General features: G+C 41.2%; 2 protein-coding genes and 1 pseudogene across 6 annotated transcripts in view; all 3 read left to right on the top strand.

Annotated features, from left to right (window-relative positions):
• LOC115179515 (zinc finger protein OZF) overlaps window positions 1-20943 on the top strand; it is a 919448-nt gene that overhangs the window by 629548 nt on the left and 268957 nt on the right. The window lies entirely within an intron of this gene.
• The window catches only part of LOC115179539 (gastrula zinc finger protein XlCGF17.1-like), a 558171-nt gene that overhangs the window by 322033 nt on the left and 215195 nt on the right, over window positions 1-20943 (top strand). The gene's annotated exons all lie outside the window — the stretch shown is intronic.
• On the top strand, window positions 14547-16154 carry LOC115179549 (zinc finger protein 135-like; annotated as a pseudogene).

Consider the following 20943-nt stretch of genomic DNA (forward strand, 5'->3'; position numbering starts at 1 on the left):
CTGGTGGTTCAATATTCCCAGTTAAGAAGTTTTAGGTTGTAGTTATTATAGGAATTATGACGCATCGACTATTTCTCTCCATACCATTTGTGTTTCATATACCTTTGACTATTGGATGTTCTAATAGGCACTTTAGTATTGCCAGCCTAATCTCAGGAGTTGATAGGCTTGAAGTCATTAACAGCGCTGTGAAGCAAGCATTGCTAAGAGCTGCTGGCAAACGCAGTAAAGTTTGAATGAACGCTTATGAGCCTGCTGGCGCCTACCACCGCTCAGTCAGACTGACTATCAAATCATAGACTTAATTATAATATAATAAACACAGAAAACGAGCCGTTGGTCATTATGGTCAAATCCGGAAACTATCATTTCGAAAACAAAACGTTTATTCTTTCACTGAAATACGGAACCGTTCCGTATTTTATCGAACGGGCGGCAATCGTAAGTCTAAATATTGCTGTTACATTTTTGTACCTTTTTTTGCACAACCTTCAATGTTATGTCAGAATTATGTAAAATTCTGGCAAATTAGTTCGCAACGAGCCAGGCGGCCCAAACTGTTGCATATACCCTGACTCTGCGTGCAATGAACGCAAGAGAAGTGACACAATTTCCCTAGTTAATATTGCCTGTGTAACAGTACTCTTCTTGCTTTGTGTAAATCAATAATCGACACGAACTCCAACTTGCAGCACCAGTCATGGAGATTTATTCTGATAGAAACGGCACAAAATTGCACGTCATGCAATGCACGGCTCACCATCCAACTCTGCACTCACGCACTGTACAAAATATACAAACCCCCCCACCAGACACAGTAAGTTGCTAGCTAGTATTAGCTGGAATTCTCTACAACAAAATGCACAACAAATATTCACCAAATAATGCTACATCTTATGTGTGGTGTTCTAGTAACATTTACAAACATATTGATATAAATTGTACATTTAAATCATCACTTGGGAGTATAAAAATAACTTTTGACGTACAGTGCTTTGCAACCAACAATTTACCGCTGGTTTGGTGCTTGTTCACTGGAACGATTCTAACTGAAACATCCTCCCTCGTAAGCAAGCTACGCAAACCAGCCAATAAGATGTCATGTTGAGTAGGTGAAGGCAAGACAAAACTAAAACCAAAACCCACTGGCTTAACAATAAAGTGGCAAGGGGAATCACCAATATAACCCTGTTACACCTGCTAATATTAATATCTTTAACTAAATATGCAGGTTTAAAAATATATACTTCTGTGTATTGATTTTAAGAAAGGCATTGATGTTTAGGTACATTCGTGCTATGATTGGGCTTTTTGCGCGAATGCGCTTTTGTTAAATCATCCCCCGTTTGGCGAAGTAGGCTGTGATTCGATGATAAATTAACAGCCACCGCATTGATTATATGCAAGGCAGGACAAGCTAGTTAACCTAGTAATATAATTTACCATGTGTAGTTAACTAGTGATTATGTTAAGATTGGTTGTTTTTATAAGATAAGTTTAATGCTAGCTAGCAACTTACCTTGGCTCCTTGCTGCACTCGCGTAACAGGTGGTCAGCCTGCCACGCAGTTTCCTCACGGAATGCAATGTAATCAGCTATAATCCGTATTAAAATGCCAATTACTGATTATGAAAACTTGAAATCGGCCCTAATTAATCGGCCATGTCGATTAATCAGTCGACCTCTAGTGCCAAGCTTGTGGCTCATACCCAAGAAGACTTGAGGCTGTAATCGCTGCCAAAGGTACTTCAAAAAGTACTGAGTAAATGGTCTGAATACTTAAGTAAATGTGATATTTCAGTTACATTTTTAATAGATTTTCAAAAAATTCTAAAAACATGTTTTTGCTTTGTCATTTTGCGGCATCGTCTGTAGAATGGCGAGGGGGAAAAAACAATTCAAAGTCAAGGGGTCTGAGTACTTTCTGAATGCTCTGTGTGTGAATTTAGGAAATCTACTATAGGTTTTGTGCATTTACGTTGTGTAGACTAATTTATAGTGTGAACCGCCTAATTTGAAATTAATTGAATGGTTTGTTAATGCTTAGGTACCTGATCTAATATAGTTTGAGAATAAAAAAAGCGCCATAAATGTCAAGACTAACTTTTGTGTCCGTGTCTCTTTATTACTACAGGCCGACTCAAATTAAGTCTGAGGCCAGTAACATCAACAGTGAGGACAAACCCAGCCTGCCTCTCTCCTTCCACACTGAGTCCAAACCTACAGTCACTGGGTCCTGATTGTGACATTGGAGCCCAGTTTGCACTGCAGGATCCAGAGATGGCATCAGTGAAGCTGGGAGACTGCAGTCAAACACTGGAGCTGAATGTCAACATTAAAGATGAAGAAGAGGAGGAGGAGATTGGTAAATCTGTTTCTCATGGTAAGAGCAGGTTCTATCTACAGTCGTATGAAAAAGTTTGGGCACCCCTCTGAGGCTGCATAATAATTTACTCTGTCATCACAGAAAATTATCACAGTGGCATGCCATTCATTTTCTAATAAAAGCTGAGTACTGGGGTATTGTCCAGACAAAGTTTTTTAGTGTAGCAATATTAAGTTGTATGAAATTAAATCAGATGTGAAAAACAGGCTATGCAAAAATTTGGGCACCCTTTGTCATTCTGTTGATTTGAATACCTGTTAACTACTTAGCACTGATTAATTGGAACACACAATTGGTTTGGTGAGCTCATTAAGCCTTGAACTTCATAGACAAGTGCAGCCAATCATGAGAAAAGGTATTTAAGGTGACCAATTGCAAGTTGTTGTTCTCTTTGACTCTCCTCTGAAGAGTGGCAACATGGGGGCCTCAAAATAACTCTCAAATGACCTGAACACAAAGATTGTTCAACATTATGGTTTAGAGGAAGGCTACAAAAAGCTATCGCAGAGATGTAAGCTGTCAGTGTCCACTGTGAGGAACATAGTGAGGAAATGGAAGACCACAGGCACAGTTCTTGTTAAGGCCAGAAGTGGCAGGCCAAGTAAAATATCGGAGAGGCAAAGGCGAAGGATGGTGAGAACGGTCAAAAACAGCCCACAGACCACCTCCAAAGACCTACAACATCATCTTGCTGCAGATGGTGTCACTGTGCATCGTTCAACAATTCAGCGCACTTTGCACAAGGAGAAGCTGTATGGGAGAGTGATGCGGAAGAAGCCTTTTCTGCAGACACGCCACAAACAGAGTCGCTTGAGGAATGCAAATGCACATTTGGACAAGCCAGCTTCATTTTGGAATAAGGTGCTGTGGACTGATGAAACAAAGATTGAGTTATTTGGTCATAACAAGGGACGTTATGCATGGCGGCAAAAGAACACAGCGTTCCAAGAAAAACATTTGCTACCCACAGTAAAATTTGGTGGGGGTTCCATCATGCTGTGGGGCTGTGTGGCCAGTGCCGGTACTGGGAATCTTGTTAAAGTTGAGGGTCACATGGATTCCACTCAAAATCATCAGATTCGTGGGAATAATGTTGAAGAATCAGTCACAAAGTTGAAGTTACGCCGGGGCTGGATATTTCAACAAGACAACGACCCAAAACACTGCTCAAAATCTACCCGGGCATTTATGCAGAGGGACAAGTACAATGTTCTGGAATGGCCATCCCAGTCCCCAGACCTGAATATCATTGAGAATCTGTGGGATGATTTGAAGCGGGCTGTCCATGCTCGGCAACCATCAAACCTAACTGAACTGGAGATGTTTTGTAAGGAGGAATGGTCCAAAATACCTTCATCCAGAATTCAGACACTCATTAGAGGCTATAGGAAGCGTCTAGAGGCTGTTATTAAAGGAGGCTCTACTAAATATTGATGTGATTTTTCTATTGGGGTGCCCAAATTTATGCACCAGTCTAATTTTGTTTTGATGCATATTACACATTTTCTGTTAATCCAATAAACCTCATTTCACTACAGAAATATTACTGTGTCCATCAGTTATTTGATAGATCAAAATGAAATTGCTGATCCAAACACCCAATTATTTATAAATGGAAATCATGGAAATTGTCAGGGGTGCCCAAACTTTTTCATACGACTGTATAAGTTATCTTCATAAGTTAGACCTCCATAAGTTATGACCCAGTCTATTGATAGGTTGAATTCTGTACTACTGACATCACACGTCCCTGAACAACTGGGTTATCTGGAGTGTTCAGAGAGTAGACTAAAGAAGTGAAGTAGACAAACTGCCAGTGTTTTAAAGTTCTATGAAGTGAGTCTGTGTAGTTACTAACCCTTGTGATAGTGAGTGGAGGATGATATGAAATGAGTCTGTGTAGTTACTAACCCTTGTGATAGTGAGAGGAGGATGATATGAAATGAGTCTGTGTAGTTACTAACCCTTGTGATAGTGAGTGGAGGATGATATGAAATGAGTCTGTACTTTCTAACCCTTGTGATAGTGAGTGGAGGATGATATGAAATGAGTCTGTGTAGTTACTAACCCTTGTGATAGTGAGAGGAGGATGATATGAAATGAGTCTGTGTAGTTTCTAACCCTTGTGATAGTGAGAGGAGGATGATATGAAATGAGTCTGTAGTTACTAACCCTTGTGATAGTGAGTGGAGGATGATATGACTCATAATATTCACCCTTTTTGCCCTCAACTGTTGAACAGCTTTTAGGGCTGACCCCATTTAGTCGACTGGTCGATTGTTTGGTGGATAGATGTTGGTCGACCAAGCTTTTTGTAGTCGAGCAGTGGCTAATATATACAGTGCTGCTTGAAAGTATGTGAACCCCTTGTGCAATTCTCGATTTTTTTGTTTTTACCATGACATCTTCATTTAATCAGAACCAGCCTTTTGATCTGACATAACAGGTTTATTTTTACCAATATCATATGTTGGTGTAGAGGAAATTATGCGTGTAGTCAAAAAATAACATTAAAACGGAATTAGTGCAGGTCAAAAATAAGTGAACTTCAAGTTGCATTGGTTAAATCAAGTAGGTAAGTAGATTCAGGTGGGTAAATAATTGGGTACCAAATGAACCAATCAAAGGAGAGATCATTAGGAAAGAGTTTGGGCGGGACTCTGACAGAGATAAGAAATCTGGTCAGTTTGGTGTTACCCATCCAGGTGAATGCAAAGCACACCAAGCCGAGAGGAAAGTAGATCTCAGAGGACAACAGGACGAGGGTAGTTGGAACACATCAGTATGGGGAAGACTATAAAATCATCTCAAAAAGTTTTGAGCTCCTTCAGTCCACTGTGAGGCAAACAATTTACGTATGGAAAGCATTTAACATGACAGAAACTCGGCCTAGAAGTGGACACCCTTCCAAAATATCCCCAAGAGCCACAATAACAATAATAAATCAGGTAAAAGCCAACCCAAACATAACATCTAGAGATTTGCAGACCTCACTTGCTGCATCTCAGGTAACTGTGCATGCTTCAACAATAAGAACACTGAATCAAAATGGGAGGGTTGCTAGGAAGAAGCCTCTGCTGTCACACAAGAACCAAACTGCCCGTCTTAACTTTGCCAGAGACCACCTGGACAAACCTGAAGGTTTCTGGAAGTCCATTCTCTGGACCGATGAGTCCAAATCAACACTGCCTACCGCCAAAATAACCTTATCCCCAAAAGTCAAGCATGGTGGTGGGAATGTCAAGATTCCTCTGGATCTGGATGACTCCACATCATTAAGGGAACCATGAATTCTGAGTTATACCAGGAGATTCTTTCAATCGGCTGAGTTCTGTAAGGAGGAGTGGGGAAAAATCCCTCTAACAGATGTCAGAGATTGATTACTGGCTATAGGAGATGTTTACGCCAAGTTATCGCTGCTAGTGGGGGTGCAACAAGCTATTGACTGAAGAGGTTCACATATTTTTGCACACATCAAATCTGAGTTTGTTATATAAACCACTTTTGTTAAATAAACAATGAAAAAATATCACTTTTTATTTTATTTACTTGAATGTCTTTATTACGAATTGGGGTTTAGATAAGGATTTTATGTTTATTTTAATATTTTATAGCAAAATAATGACCAGCCCTGTAGGGTTCACATACTTTCAAGCAGCACTGGATATAACATTTTTTATGGCACACAAGACACCTGTCTGATTCACGTCTGTCTGAGTGGACTAATCCGTTGCCTGTCTGAGTGGACTAATCCGTTGCCTGTCTGAGTGGACTAATCCGTTGCCTGTCTGAGTGGACTAATCCGTTGCCTGTCTGAGTGGACTAATCCGTTGCCTGTCTGAGTGGACTAATCCGTTGCCTGTCTGAGTGGACTAATCCGTTGCCTGTCTGAGTGGACTAATCCGTTGCCTGTCTGAGTGGACTAATCCGTTGCCTGTCTGAGTGGACTAGTCCGTTGCCTGTCTGAGTGGACTAATCCGTTGCCTGTCTGGGTGGACTAATCCGTTGCCTGTCTGAGTGGACTAGTCCGTTGCCTGTCTGAGTGGACTAGTCCGTTGCCTGTCTGAGTGGACTAGTCCGTTGCCTGTCTGAGTGGACTAATCCGTTGCCTGTCTGAGTGGACTAGTCCGTTGCCTGTCTGAGTGGACTAGTCCGTTGCCTGTCTGAGTGGACTAGTCCGTTGCCTGTCTGAGTGGACTAATCCGTTGCCTGTCTGAGTGGACTAATCCGTTGCCTGTCTGAGTGGACTAGTCCATTGTGGAGGCTGTGGGGATGGCAAACCAGTATCATCAGTAGTACTTTTACTGTTAATTCCCAGAATTTCTAATCTACAATGTTTGTTTGGTTATGATCATTTCTGTTAATGCATTCAATATATTATTATTACAGTCTTACCATTGTCATTGTAGGAGTTGGCACATTGTTTGCAGAGCATACAACCTAGGCTACACTTGAGAGAAAAAACTTTTGGTATATTTCATTCCATTTATGAGTTGTCAATTTATTAGTTGTCTATTGTTTGGAGCGCTCCTGTCAATCTTGAGTAAGGACACGCACCTGATTATGCATAGAAGTAGGCCTAGGCTAACTGGCCTGAACTCAAATGTAGGCCTATAAATGTGCCAACTAATACTGTTTCTGATTGTCTTAACTCATTGGACAGGAAAAGGCGCAAATCTCGCTCACCATAATTTCAAAAAAGTTTTATTAAGCAAGTTTAAAAGATTGACGTTTGAAGGCCGAAACGTCAATCTTTTAAACTTGCTTAATAAAACTAAGAATGTTTAATGGTTAGCGAGTGTTGCGCCTTTTCCTCAGGGCCCAGAATATTTTATACAATGTTGCAAGTTTGCTAGCACAGGCCAGACCAAATTAATAGTTGATACAATGTTTCAAGCTCCTTGCAGTCAGGTCATGCATAGCCAATGTGATTTATAGAATATTTATTTTCATAAGAAATATGTTCTACATGCAAGCTGCAGTGTTTTTATTGTTGGCTTTATGTAGGCTATCTTTACATATTGGCAATGGCAATAGAAGTTACTTTTAGAATTGCATAATTTTAATATAGTTATAATTTATTTACATGACGTTGATTTGAGATATAAAGACTATTATAAATTAAATGAAACGGTTCCATGAAAATGTGCAGATGAAAATCATAACTGGCACGCAGATCAGTAGAAATGGTACGATACCTTGGCACTCCAAATGGACCGCTGGTGTAGCCTTTTACCAGCAACTTCAGGAGAGTAACGACAGAATCTGCGGAGAACAGCAGCAGTGGGGAGAAGAGGGGGGGGGTCTGGAACAGGTTTTTTTTCTTCTGGTTAGGCTATATTGATCTCTGGCTCCCTCTTGAGTCATTTATGTGTTTTCATTTTTAATTGCAGTGCTTAAAGCATCAGACAAGCTCAGTAGCCTACATATAGTGGATTTTATTCAAACATAGGGTGTGTCTATATATGGAAAAAAATATACTTTTTACAATTTCGACCAATCGATTGGTTGAAAGAACAGACGACTCTCGGTCAACCAGGATTTATTTTAGTCGGGGACGGCCCTAATAGCTTAATTCCCTTTTGTATTGAACAGCCTACTGATATGAAGTCATATGTTCAGTACCAGTCAAAAGTTTGGACACACCTACTCATTCAAGGGTTTCTTTAGTTTGACTATTTTCCACATTGTAGAATAATAGTGAATACATCAAAACTATGAAATAACACATATGGAATCATGTAGAAACCAAAAAGGTGTTAAACAAATCTAAATGTATTTTACATTTGAGATTCTTCAAAGTAGCCACCCTTTGACTTGATGACAGCTTTGCACACTGGAATTCTGTCAACCAGCTTCATGAGGAATGCTTTAACAAATGTCTTGAAGGAGCTCCCACGTACAGTGAGGGATAAAAGTATTTGATCCCCTGCTGATTTTGTACGTTTGCCCACTGACAAAGAAATGATCAGTCTATAATTTTAATGGTAGGTTTATTTGAACAGTGAGAGACAGAATAACAACAAAAAAATCCAGAAAAACGCATGTCAGAAATGTTATAAATTGATTTGCATTTTAATGAGGGAAATAAGTATTTGACCCCCTCTCAATCAGAAAGATTTCTGGCTCCCAGGTGTCTTTTATACAGGTAACGAGCTGAGATTAGGAGCACACTCTTAAAGGGAGTGCTCCTAATCTCAGTTTGTTACCTGTATAAAAGACACCTGTCTACAGAAGCAATCAATCAATCAGATTCCAAACTCTCCACCATGGCCAAGACCAAAGAGCTCTCCAAGGATGTCAGGGACAAGATTGTAGACCTACACAAGGCTGGAATGGGCTACAAGACCATCGCCAAGCAGCTTGATGAGAAGGTGACAACAGTTGGTGCGATTATTCGCAAATGGAAGAAACACAAAAGAACTGTCAATCTCCCTCGGCCTGGGGCTCCATGCAAGATCTCACCTCGTGGAGTTGCAATGATCATGAGAACGGTGAGGAATCAGCCCAGAACTACACGGGAGGATCTTGTCAATGATCTCAAGGCAGCTGGGACCATAGTCACCAAGAAAACAATTGGTAACACACTACGCCCTGAAGGACTGAAATCCTGCAGTGCCCGCAAGGTCCCCCTGCTCAAGAAAGCACATATACATGCCCGTCTGAAGTTTGCCAATGAACATCTGAATGATTCAGAGGACAACTGGGTGAAAGTGTTGTGGTCAGATGAGACCAAAATGGAGCTCTTTGCATCAACTCAACTCGCCGTGTTTGGAGGAGGAGGAATGCTGCCTATGACCCCAAGAACACCATCCCCACTGTCAAACATGGAGGTGGAAACATTATGCTTTGGGGGTGTTTTTCTGCTAAGGGGACAGGACAACTTCACCGCATCAAAGGGACGATGGACGGGGCCATGTACCGCCAAATCTTGGGTGAGAACCTCCTTCCCTCAGCCAGGGCATTGAAAATGGGTCGTGGATGGGTATTCCAGCATGACAATGACCCAAAACACACGGCCAAGGCAACAAAGGAGTGGCTCAAGAAGAAGCACATTAAGGTCCTGGAGTGGCCTAGCCAGTCTCCAGACCTTAATCCCATAGAAAATCTGTGGAGGGAGCTGAAGGGTCGAGTTGCCAAACGTCAGCCTCGAAACCTTAATGACTTGGAGAAGATCTGCAAAGAGGAGTGGGACAAAATCCCTCCTGAGATGTGTGCAAACCTGGTGGCCATCTACAAGAAATGTCTGACCTCAAAACAAGGGTTTTGCCACCATGTATTAAGTCATGTTTTGCAGAGGGGTCAAATACTCATTTCCCTCATTAAAATGCAAATCAATTTATAAAATTTTTGACATGTGTTTTTCTGGATTTTTTGTTGTTATTCTGTCTTTCACTGTTCAAATAAACCTACCATTAAAATTATAGACTGGTCATTTCTTTGTCAGTGGGCAAATGTTCAAAATCAGCAGGGGATCAAATACTTTTTTCCCTCACTGTATGCTGAGCACTTGTTGGCTGCTTTTCCTTCACTCTGCGGTCCAACTCATTCTAAACCATCTCAATTGGGTTGAGGTCGGGTGATTGTGGAGGCGAGGTCATCTGATGCAGCACCTCATCACTCTCCTTGGTCAAATAGCCCTTACACAGCCTGCAGGTGTGTTTTGGGTCATTGTCCTGTTGAAAAACAAATGATTGTCCCACTAGGCGCAAACCAGATGGGATGGCGTATCGCTGCAGAATGCTGGTTAAGTGTGCCTTGAATTCTAAATAAATCACAGACCGTGTCACCAGCAAAGCACCATCACACCTCCTTCTCCATGCTTCATGGTGGGAACCACACATGCAGAGATCATCCATTCACCTACTCTGCGTCTCACAAAGACACGGCGGTTGCAACCAAAAATCTCAAATTAGGACTCCTCAGACCAAAGGACAGATTTCCACCAGTCTAATGTCCATTGCTTGTGTTTCTTGGCCCAAGCAAGTCTCTTCTTATTATTGGTGTCCTTTAGTAGTGGTTTCTTTGCAGCAATTCGACCATGAAGGCCTGATTCACGCAGTCTCCTCTGAAGAGTTTATGTTGAGATGTTACTTGAACTCGGTGAAGCATTTATTTGGGCTGCAATCTGAGGTGCAGTTAACGCTAACTTATTCTCTGCAGCAGAGGTAACTCTGGGTCTTCCTTTCATCTGGCGGTCCTCATCAGAGCCCAGTTTCATCATAGTGCGTGATGGTTTTGGAACTGCACTTAAAGAAACTTTAAAAGTTCTTGAAATGTTCCGCATTGACTGACCTTCATGCCTTAAAGTAATGACAGACTGTTGTTTCTCTGTTTTATTTGAGCTTTGAAATGCAAGAGAAAGGTCACACTTTCAGCTAAGAAGCTGGAGGTAATTTAGATTGTGTCCACAAGAGGGCAGCAGTTTGTCCAAAGTTTCAGACCGATAACTTCAAGAATGAGCAAGCTACATGACATTTAGTATGAAGTCACCCAGGTGTCCTTCACGATTCGCCCAAAACAATCAAATGTATTTATAAAGCCCTTATTACATCAGCTGATGTCACAAAGTGCTGTACAGAAACCCAGCCTAAAACTCCAAACAGCAAGCAATGCAGGTGTAGAAGCACAGTGGCTAGGAAAAACTCCCTAGAAAGGCTGGAACCTAGGAAGAAACCTAGAGAGGAACCAGGCTATGAGGGTTGGCCAGTCCTCTAACAGGAGACAAGAATGCTGATACAATGTCTCCAAACACAGAAGTGAAATATTTAAGATTAGGGCTAAGTTAGCAGCCAACACTGATCTAATGTCATAAGTGAACACACCACAAACCACACACAAAGTAAAAAACAAACAAACAAAAACGGTACATACTATTTATAATTACAGTATTTAGAACACCCTCTACACAAGATTGTGCTGCTGATCCCAAGTCCCTTTCAGCTGTAAAGCACTTACCATGTACTTGTAGGCTGGCTGGGTATTCCCACCTCTTGATGGCTGGGCAGGGATTGTTGTGGAGCCAGAGAGAGCAGCAGTCAGACTAAGTGGGGGATGGAGGACTTGAATGTGGTCTCTTTGAAGTCAGTCTTTATTACTATAACAAAATCTTTAAGAATTCAAGTTTAGAGCTTATTTTTTTGAACCTTTAGTTTAGCAATTCATCAAATAAACAACACATCTATAAACATATATTATATAGAGTGGAGAACACCGGTGAAGTGTGTACCAATTATATGTTTCTTTTTTATATTAAACTTTCTTTAACTAGGCAAGTCAGTACAAATTCTTATTTACAACGACGCCTACCCTGGCCAAACCCGGACGACGCTGGGCCAATTGTGCGCTGCCCTATGGGACTCCCAATCACGGCCGGATGTGATGCAGCCTGTATTCGAACCAGGTACTGCAGTGTGTTAGACCACTGCGCCAGTTGGGAGCCCAATGTGTATTGGATGTTGACTTTGACATGTTGTGGCTTTTGGCGCCTATGATCCTCACCCAAAAGGGCAAGTCATGACATGACCCAGTCTATTGCTAGGTTGAATTCTGTAGTTCTGACATCACATCGCTGAGAAACTCCACACTGCACAACAAAGCTTGTGTTGTTCGTTCCAACTTCCCACTGGGCATGAAAATTTGCAGTAGAACTGTTTGATGATGAACTGTTACAATGAGAAGGTAATGTTATTTCATGCTACTGAGTCTTGCAGGGATGACACCAGTATTGCCAGCATTTGTTTATTCACTGAGCTATCTGGAGTGCCCAGAGAGTAGACAAAAAAATGTAAGTGGAAAAACTGCCAATTTTTTAAAGTTCTATGAAATGAGTCTTTGTAGTTAGTAACCCTTATGATAGTGAGTGGAGGATGATATGGCTCATAATTTTCACGACTTTTGCCCCTTTTTAGCTTTCAACTCTTACCCACTTTAGAACAGTTTTATTCCCCTTTTGTATTGCACAGCCTACTGACATGAATACATACAGTTGAAGTCGGATGTTTACATGCACCTTAGCCAAATACATTTAAACTCGGTTTTTCACAATTCCTGACATTTAATCCTAGTAAAAATTCCCTGTCTTAGGTCAGTTAGGATCAGCACTTTATTTTAAGAATGTGAAATGTCAGAATAATAATACAGAGAATGATTTATTTCAGCTTTTATTTCTTTCATCACATTTCCCAGTTGGGTCAGAAGTTTACATGCTACCAAATACTAATTGAGTGTATTGCCTTTAAATTGTTTAACTTGGGTGAAACGTTTCGGGTAGCCTTCCATAACCTTCCCACAATAAGTTGGGTGAATTTTGACCCATTCCTCCTGACAGAACTGGTGTAACTGAGTCAGGTTTCTAGGCCTCCTTGCTCACACACAATTTTTCAGTTCTGCCCAAAAATGTTCTATAGGATTGAGGTCAGGGCTTTGGGATGGCCACTCCAACACCTTGACTTTGTTGTCCTTAAGCCATTTTGCCACAACTTTGGAAGTATGCTTGGGGTCATTGTCCATTTGGAAGATCCATTTGCGACCAAGCTTTCACTTCCTGAGTGATGTCTTGAGATGTTGCTTCAATATATCCACATAATTTTCCTCCCTCATGATGCCATCTATTTTGTGAAGTGCACCAGTCCCTGCTGCAGCAAAGCACCCCCACAACATGATGCTGCCACCCCCGTTCTTCACGGTTGGGATGGTGTTCTTCAGCTTGCAAGCCTCCCCCTTTTTCCTCCAAACATAACGATGGTTATTATGGCCAAACAGTTCTATTTTTGTTTCATCAGACCAGAGGACATTTCTCCAAAAAGTACTATCTTTGTCCCCATGTGCAGTTGCAAACCGTAGTCTGGCTTTTTTATGGCGGTTTTGGAGCAGTGGCTTCTTCCTTGCTGAGCGGCCTTTCAGGTTATGTCGATATAGGACTAGTTTTACTGTGAATATAGATACTTTTGTACCTGTTTCCTCCAGCATCTTCACAAGGTCCTTTGCTGTTGTTCTGGGATTGATTTGCACTTTTCGCACCAAAGTACGTTCATCTCTAGGAGACAGAACGCGTCTCCTTCCTGTGCGGTATGACGGTTGCGTGGTCCCATGCTGTTTATACTTGCGTACTATTGTTTGTACAGATGAACGTGGTACCTTCAGGCGTTTGGAAATTGCTCTCAAGGATGAACCAGACTTGTGGAGGTCTATAATTTTTTTTGTGAGGTCTTGGCTGATTTCTTTTGATTTTCCCATGATGTCAAGCAAAGAGGCAGAGAGTTTGAAAGTAGGCCTTGAAATACATCCACAGGTACAACTCCAATTGACTCAAATGATGTAAATTAGCCTATCAGAAGCTTCTAAAGCCATGACATAATTTTCCAAGTTGTTTAAAGGTACAGTCGACTTAGTGTATGTAAACTTCTGACCCACTAATTGTGATACAGAAAATTATAAGTGAAATAATCTGTCTGAAAACAATTGTTGGAAAAATTAATTGTGTCATGCACAAACTAGAACCGACTTGCCAAAACTATAGTTTGTTAACAAGAAATTTGTGGAGTGGTTGAAAAATGAGTTTTAATGACTCCAACCTAAGTGTATGTAAACTTCTGACTTCAACTGTATGTCACTCGGTACAGCCAGAAGAGGACTGGCCACCCCTTTGAGCCTGGTTCCTCTCTGTTTCTTCCAAGGTTCCTATTTTCTAGGGGGGTTTTCGTGGCCACTGTGCTTCTACATCTGCATTGCTTGCTATTGGGGATTTTGGGTGGGTTTCTGTAGAATACTTTCTTACAACTGCAGATGTAAAAAGGGCTTCATAATATACATTTGATTGACATGAATATCACACCAACTGACTGGTTCTTCTGGTGTTGTTCACACAGGAGACCATGTTGAGACATTCTCTACATCCAGAGAGCAACATCAGGAAGATCACAGAGCTAAGAGGTCTCACCACTGCCCACATTGTAAGGAGATTTTCCCACTTCCATCAAAGCTAAAAATACACCTAAAAATACACACAGGAGAAAAGCCTTACTCCTGCTCTGACTGTGTGGCGAGTTTCTTTCGACTGGGCACCTTAAAACAACATGAACGTATACACACAGGAGAGAAGCCTTACTCCTGCTCTGACTGTGTAAAATGCTTCACAACATCAACTGAGCTAAAAGTTCATCAAAGAAAACACACAGGAGAGAAGCCTTACTCCTGCTCTGACTGTGGGGCAAGGTTCTCTCGACTGGGCACCTTAAAACAACATGAACGTATACACACAGGAGTTAAGCCTTACTCCTGCTCTGACTGTGTAAAATGCTTCACAACAATAACTGAGCTAATAGTTCATCAAAGAACACACACAGGAGAGAAGCCTTACTCCTGCTCTGTCTGTGGGGCGAGTTTCTCTCGACTGGGCACCTTAAAACAACATGAACGCACACACACAGGAGAGAAGCCTTACTTTTGCTCTGACTGTGGAAAGAGTTTCTCTCAACTGGGCCACTTAAAAAGACATGAACGTATACATACAGAAGTGAAGCCTTACTCCTGCTCTGACTGTGTAAAATGCTTCAAAACATCAACTGAGCTAAAAGTTCATCATGGAACACACACAGGAGAGAAGCCTTACTCCTGCTCTGACTGTGTAAAATGCTTCACAACATCAACTGAGCTAAAAATTCATCAGAGAACACACACAGGAGAGAAGCCTTACTCCTGCTCTGACTGTGGGGTGAGGTTCTCTCGACTGGGCACCTTAAAACAACATGAACGTACACACACGGGAGAGAAGCCTTACTCCTGCTCTGACTGTGGGGCGAGTTTCTCTCGACTGGGCAACTTAAAACAACATGAACGTATGCACACTGGAGAGAAGCCTTACTCCTGCTCTGACTGTGGGGCGAGTTTCTCTCATCCGGGCACCTTAAAACAACATGAACGTATACACACAGGAGAGAAGCCTTACTCCTGCTCTGACTGTGTAAAATCCTTCACAACATCAACTGAGCTAATAGTTCATCAAAGAACACACACAGGAGAGAAGCCTTACTCCTGCTCTGACTGTGGAAAGAGTTTCTCTCAACTGGGTGACTTAAAAAGACATGAACGGATACACACAGGAGAGAAGCCTTACTCCTGCTCTAACTGTGGGGCGAGTTTCTCGCATCCGGGCACCTTAAAACAACATGAACGTATACACACAGGAGAGAAGCCTTACTCCTGCTCTGACTGTGGGGCGAGTTTCTCTCGACTGGGCACCTTAAAACAACATGAACGTATACACAGAGGATAGAAGCCTTACTCCTGCTCTGACTGTGGAAAGCGTTTCTCTCAACTGGGTCATTTAAAAAGACACCAAGGTGAACAGAAGAGAGGAGCCTTACCACTGATCTGACTGTAGAAAAGGTTTTAAAACAACAGCTGAGCTAAAAGGTCATCAGAGAACAGACACAGGAGAGAAGCCTTACTTCTGCTCTCAATGTGGAAATAGTTTTTCCCGATTGGGCAATGTAAAAACACACTAACGGATAGACACTTGAGAGAAGCCTTATCATTGTACTGATTGTGAGAAGAGATTCTACTGATTGGGCCATTTTAAAAGACACCAATGTATACATGAAGGAGAGAAGCCTCATCAGTTCTATCGGACCAGCTAAGATTAGACACTCCACTTAATTCTCATGTCATTAAATAATTGGCAATGTTGAATTGGATCAAATGAAGAAAGCGTAGAATGCTCTATTGTAATCCTATACAGTTGAAGTCAGAAGTTTACATACTTAGGTTGGAGTCATTAAACTCGTTTTTCAACCACTCCACAAATTTCTTGTTAACAAACTATAGTTTTGGCAAGTCGGTTAGGACATCTACTTTGTACATGACACAAGTAATTTTTCCAGCAATTGTTTACAGACAGATTATTTCACTTATAATTCACTGTATCACAATTCCAGTGGGTCAGAAGTTTACATACACAAAGTTGACTGTGCCTTTAAATAGCTTGGAAAATTCCAGAAAATTATGTCATGGCTTTAGAAGCTTCTGATAGGCTAATTTACATCATTTGAGTCAATTGGAGTTGTACCTGTGGATGTATTTCAAGGCCTACCTTCAAACTCAGTGCCTCTTTGCTTGACATCATGGGAAAATCAAAAGAAATCAGCCGAGACCCCAGAAAAACTATTGTAGACCTCCACAAGTCTGGTTCATCCTTGGGAGCAATTTCCAAACGCCTGAAGGTACCGCGTTCATCTGTACAAAAAATAGTATGCAAGTATAAACACCATGGGACCACGCAGCCATCTGTCACCTAGAGAACGTACTTTGGTGCGAAAAGTGGAAATCAATCCCAGAACAACAGCAAAGGACCTTGTGAAGATGCCGGAGGAAACGGGTACAAAAGTATCTATATCCGCGGTAAAATGAGTCCTATATCGACATAACCTGAAAGGCCGCTCAGCAAGGAAGAAGCCACTGCTCCAAAACCGCCATAAAAAAGCCAGACTACGGTTTGCAACTGCACATGGGGACAAAGATCGTACTTTTTGGAGAAATGTCCTCTGGTCTGATAAAACAAAAATAGAACTGTTTGGCCATAATAACCATCGTTATGTTTGGAGGAAAAAGGGGGAGGCTTGCAAGCCAAAGAACACCATCCCAACCATGCAGCACGGGGTGGCAGCATCATGTTGTGGGGGTGCTTGGCTGCAGGAGGGACTGGTGCACTTCACAAAATAGAAAATGATGTGGATATATTGAAGCAACATCTCAAGACATCAGTCAGGAAGTGAAAGCTTGGTCGCAAATGGGTCTTCCAAATGGACAATGACCCCAAGCATACTTCCAAAGTTGTGGCAACATGGCTTAAGGACAAAAAAGTCAAGGTATTGGAGTGGCCATCACAAAGCCCTGACCTCAATCCTATAGAACATTTGTGGGCAGAACTGAAAAAGATTGTGTGAGCAAGGAGGCCTAGAAACCTGACTCAGTTACACCAGCTCTGTCAGGAGGAATGGGCCAAAATTCACACAACTTATTGTAGGAAGCTTGTTGAAGGCTACCTAAAACGTTTGACCCAAGTTAAACAATTTAAAAGAGACGCTACCAAATACTAATTGAGTGTATGCAAATTTCTGAACCACTGGGAATGTGTTGAAAGAAATAAAAGCTGAAATAAATCATTCTCTCTACTATTATTCTGACATTTCACATTCTTAAAATAAAGTGGTGATCCTTACTGACCTAAAACAAGGAATTTTTACTCGGATTAAATGTCAGGAATTGTCAAACTGAGTTTAAATGTATTTGGCTAAGGTGTGTGTAAATTTCCGACTTCAACTGTAGTTTCTCACTATGAGAGAACTTTACAGAGGAAAGGGAGTGTTATAGAATGTTAGCCTCTCTTTACTTTACTGATCAGTTTGCACCTTGTCAGTTTTGGTGAGTTTTGTTAGTTTCTACTGTAAAGATATTGAGATTAATTTAGGGTTGAATATCCTCTGTGAGATGTCTCACAATGGAGTCTGATGGTTGACTGGGTGGTACTGCTTCCCTCTGCAGTTTTCTGTGGGAAAGAGCTGGTAGACACAACATACTCTGTTTACAAAACATTAACGACACCTGCTCTTTTCATGATATAGACTGACCAGGTGAATCCAGGTGAAAAGCTATGATCCTTAATAGTGTAGTTTTTGTGTATTTATTATGGATCCCCATTTAGCTTTCACTAGAAAACAAGAGACTGCAGTTGCAGTGGGCTAAGAAATTAAAAGACTGGACACTGGAGAATTTTAAAAACATTGCCTGGTCTGATGAATCCCGGTTCATGCTGTTTAATGCTGATGGGAGGACTATGGGGCGTGGGGTGTGTTTTCAGGGCACACATTGGGCCCCTTGATAAAAGTTGAGCAATGTTTGAATGCCACAGCATTCTAAAGCATCCTTGCCAATCAGGTGCATCCTTTCACGGCAGCAGTGTATCCATCTGCAAATAGATTTTTTCAGCAGGATTATGCCCCATGCCACAAGGCTTGTCCAGGAATGTCTCCAAGAACATGACAGTGAATTCAGCTTACTGTAGTGGCCTGCCGAGTCACCAGATCTCAATCCAATTGTTCATCTGTGGTAGGAGATGGAAGGAGCTATTCGGAGTAGAGATCCACTCCCAGCCAACTTGACACAATTGTGGGAATTATTGGGCCAGCATCCCTGTGGAACGCTCTCAACACCTTGGACAGTCCATGCCCCGACGACTTGAGGATGTTCTGAGGATAAAGGGGGGTGCAACTCAATATTAGGAAGGTGTTCCTAGTGTTTTGTACACAGTGTATATCAGATAAAGATGGTGGGGTAATCAATTTTTAGCGTTAGTTTGGGTGGATTATTTTATATTACTAAACAACTTTTGTTTAATGATAAACAGGCTATGAATCGACTACTTGTGTTTATTAAATTGTATTTTAATACTAGATTCATTATTGTAGTCATTGATGATGAATGTATTTGAATAACTGTATTGAAGTTAATTGATCTGGTGGCAGGTAGCCTAGCGGTTAAGAGTGTTGGGCCAGTAACTGAAAGGTTGCTGGTTTGAATCCTGAGCCGACTAGGTGAAAAATCTGTCATTGTGCCATTGAGCAAGCCAATTAACCCTTATTTGTCCTGTAAGTCTCTCTGGATAAGAACATCTGCATAATGTAATAAAATGTTTGTACATGAATTCATGCTAGGCAACTTATTTTTATCTTGTGTATAATTAAATTAAATAAACTGAAATGAAATACTGTATATACAATACACAACATTACCACTTTGTTTACCCTGGTCAGAGGGACAGGACCATAGTAAACTAGACTATGTAGCTGCTGTTGTTAGTAGTCTACAGTTTCCATGCAATACAGCATGTCAGATCACTAATGATTTGGTGTATAGGCTGCTACATTTATACAAGAGTTTGTGCTTGTGTCTGTCAGGAGTGATGTATTATCAGGCTAAATAACTACTGGAGGGAAGTGGAGAGCCGCCTTGACCTTTGTGCCTTGTGCCCGACCCACCCGACATGGTCAAGAGAGACAAAGGGCATGCAGCAGCACTCTGATGTGAAGAACTGTACAAAAATGTACGATTTGTAGTACAATGAAAAAAATAAAGCATGGTATTTTCGTGGAAAAATGATATATGTTTTTTTATTATACTATGCCTAGGAACATAGAAGAAACTGACAGATGTGTCATAATAGCCCGGAAGTGAAGCCGCACTGGGAGACACATTTGAAATGGAATACATAGAATACATGCAGCAGGGTGGAAACAATCACAGTAAAACACGATTTAAATGTATTGTTGGAAGGGCTGTGGTCTCCATTCATGTAATACATTAAATATATACATCAGGGGTGGCAGGTAGCTAGTAACCGCAAGGTTGCAAGATCAAATCCCCAAGCGGACAAGGTAAAAATCTGCCGTTCTGCCCCTGAACAAGGCAGTTAACCCACTGTTACTAGGCTGTCATTGAAAATTAGAATTTGTTCTTAACTGACTTGCCTAGTAAAATAAAAAAATATGGTATTGGGGAACTATTTCATATTATTTACCCATTTCAATCTTATACCAACCCTATGTGACTGTTATGGACAGAGCAGATCTGATATGTCCTTAAATATTGTGATATGCAACCTGGAATGAAAATGTAAGAAACACTGTAGAAGCTTCCTGCCATCTAGGACCTTTATAACAGGTGGTGTCAGAGGAAGGCCCTAAAAACTGTCAAAGACTCCAGCCACCCTAGTCATAGACTGTTCTCTCTGCTACCGCAAGGCAAGGCAAGCAGTAGAAGCTGGTATCATCCGGTACCTACAATATACCTATAATATTACCTCAACTAACCAATGCCCCTGCACATTGACACTGTACCGGTACCGCCCCCTGTATATAGTCTGCCTATTGTTATTTTACTGCTGCTCTTTAATTACTTGTTACTTTTATTTCTTATCCGTATTTTTTTTTAAACTGCATTGTTGGTTAGGGGCTCGTAAATAAGCATTTCACTGTAGGTCTACACCTGTTGTATTCGGCGCATGTGACTAATAAAATTTGATTTGATATCTCACATTTGTGAGGTTTGCAGCCGATGTTAGACTACATTGTATCGTTGTTTCCTCTTCTGAGTGCACTGGTGGGCAACAACATTTCAATTCACAGAGACAATGAGTCCTTCAACTTTAGCACTATATCCACACGTTTGAATTATCTGAATGATGATGGTGATGAAGGGAGAGATTGAATTTACAATATACAACGGGGGCAACTAGGCTTTTAGCTAGTCTGCAGGCCAGAACATAATTATCCTAGTAACAAATTGCCTATAGCTGCCCAATTCATAGTCCTACACAGTGTGGGCTACACTACACATTTAACACGTGGTTAGTGGGCTAATCAATTCAATGACCATAACATAATAATGTCCATCTGATTACAATGGTAAAATCACCAATGTCTATATTAATAGTCCTACCTGTTCTGTTACAATATATTCATCGTATTTCTCCAATTTCAAACCAGTGTGTCTTGTTTGTA

This window comes from Salmo trutta, chromosome 39 (assembly GCF_901001165.1).
Source record: "Salmo trutta chromosome 39, fSalTru1.1, whole genome shotgun sequence".
Lineage (NCBI taxonomy): Eukaryota > Metazoa > Chordata > Actinopteri > Salmoniformes > Salmonidae > Salmo > Salmo trutta.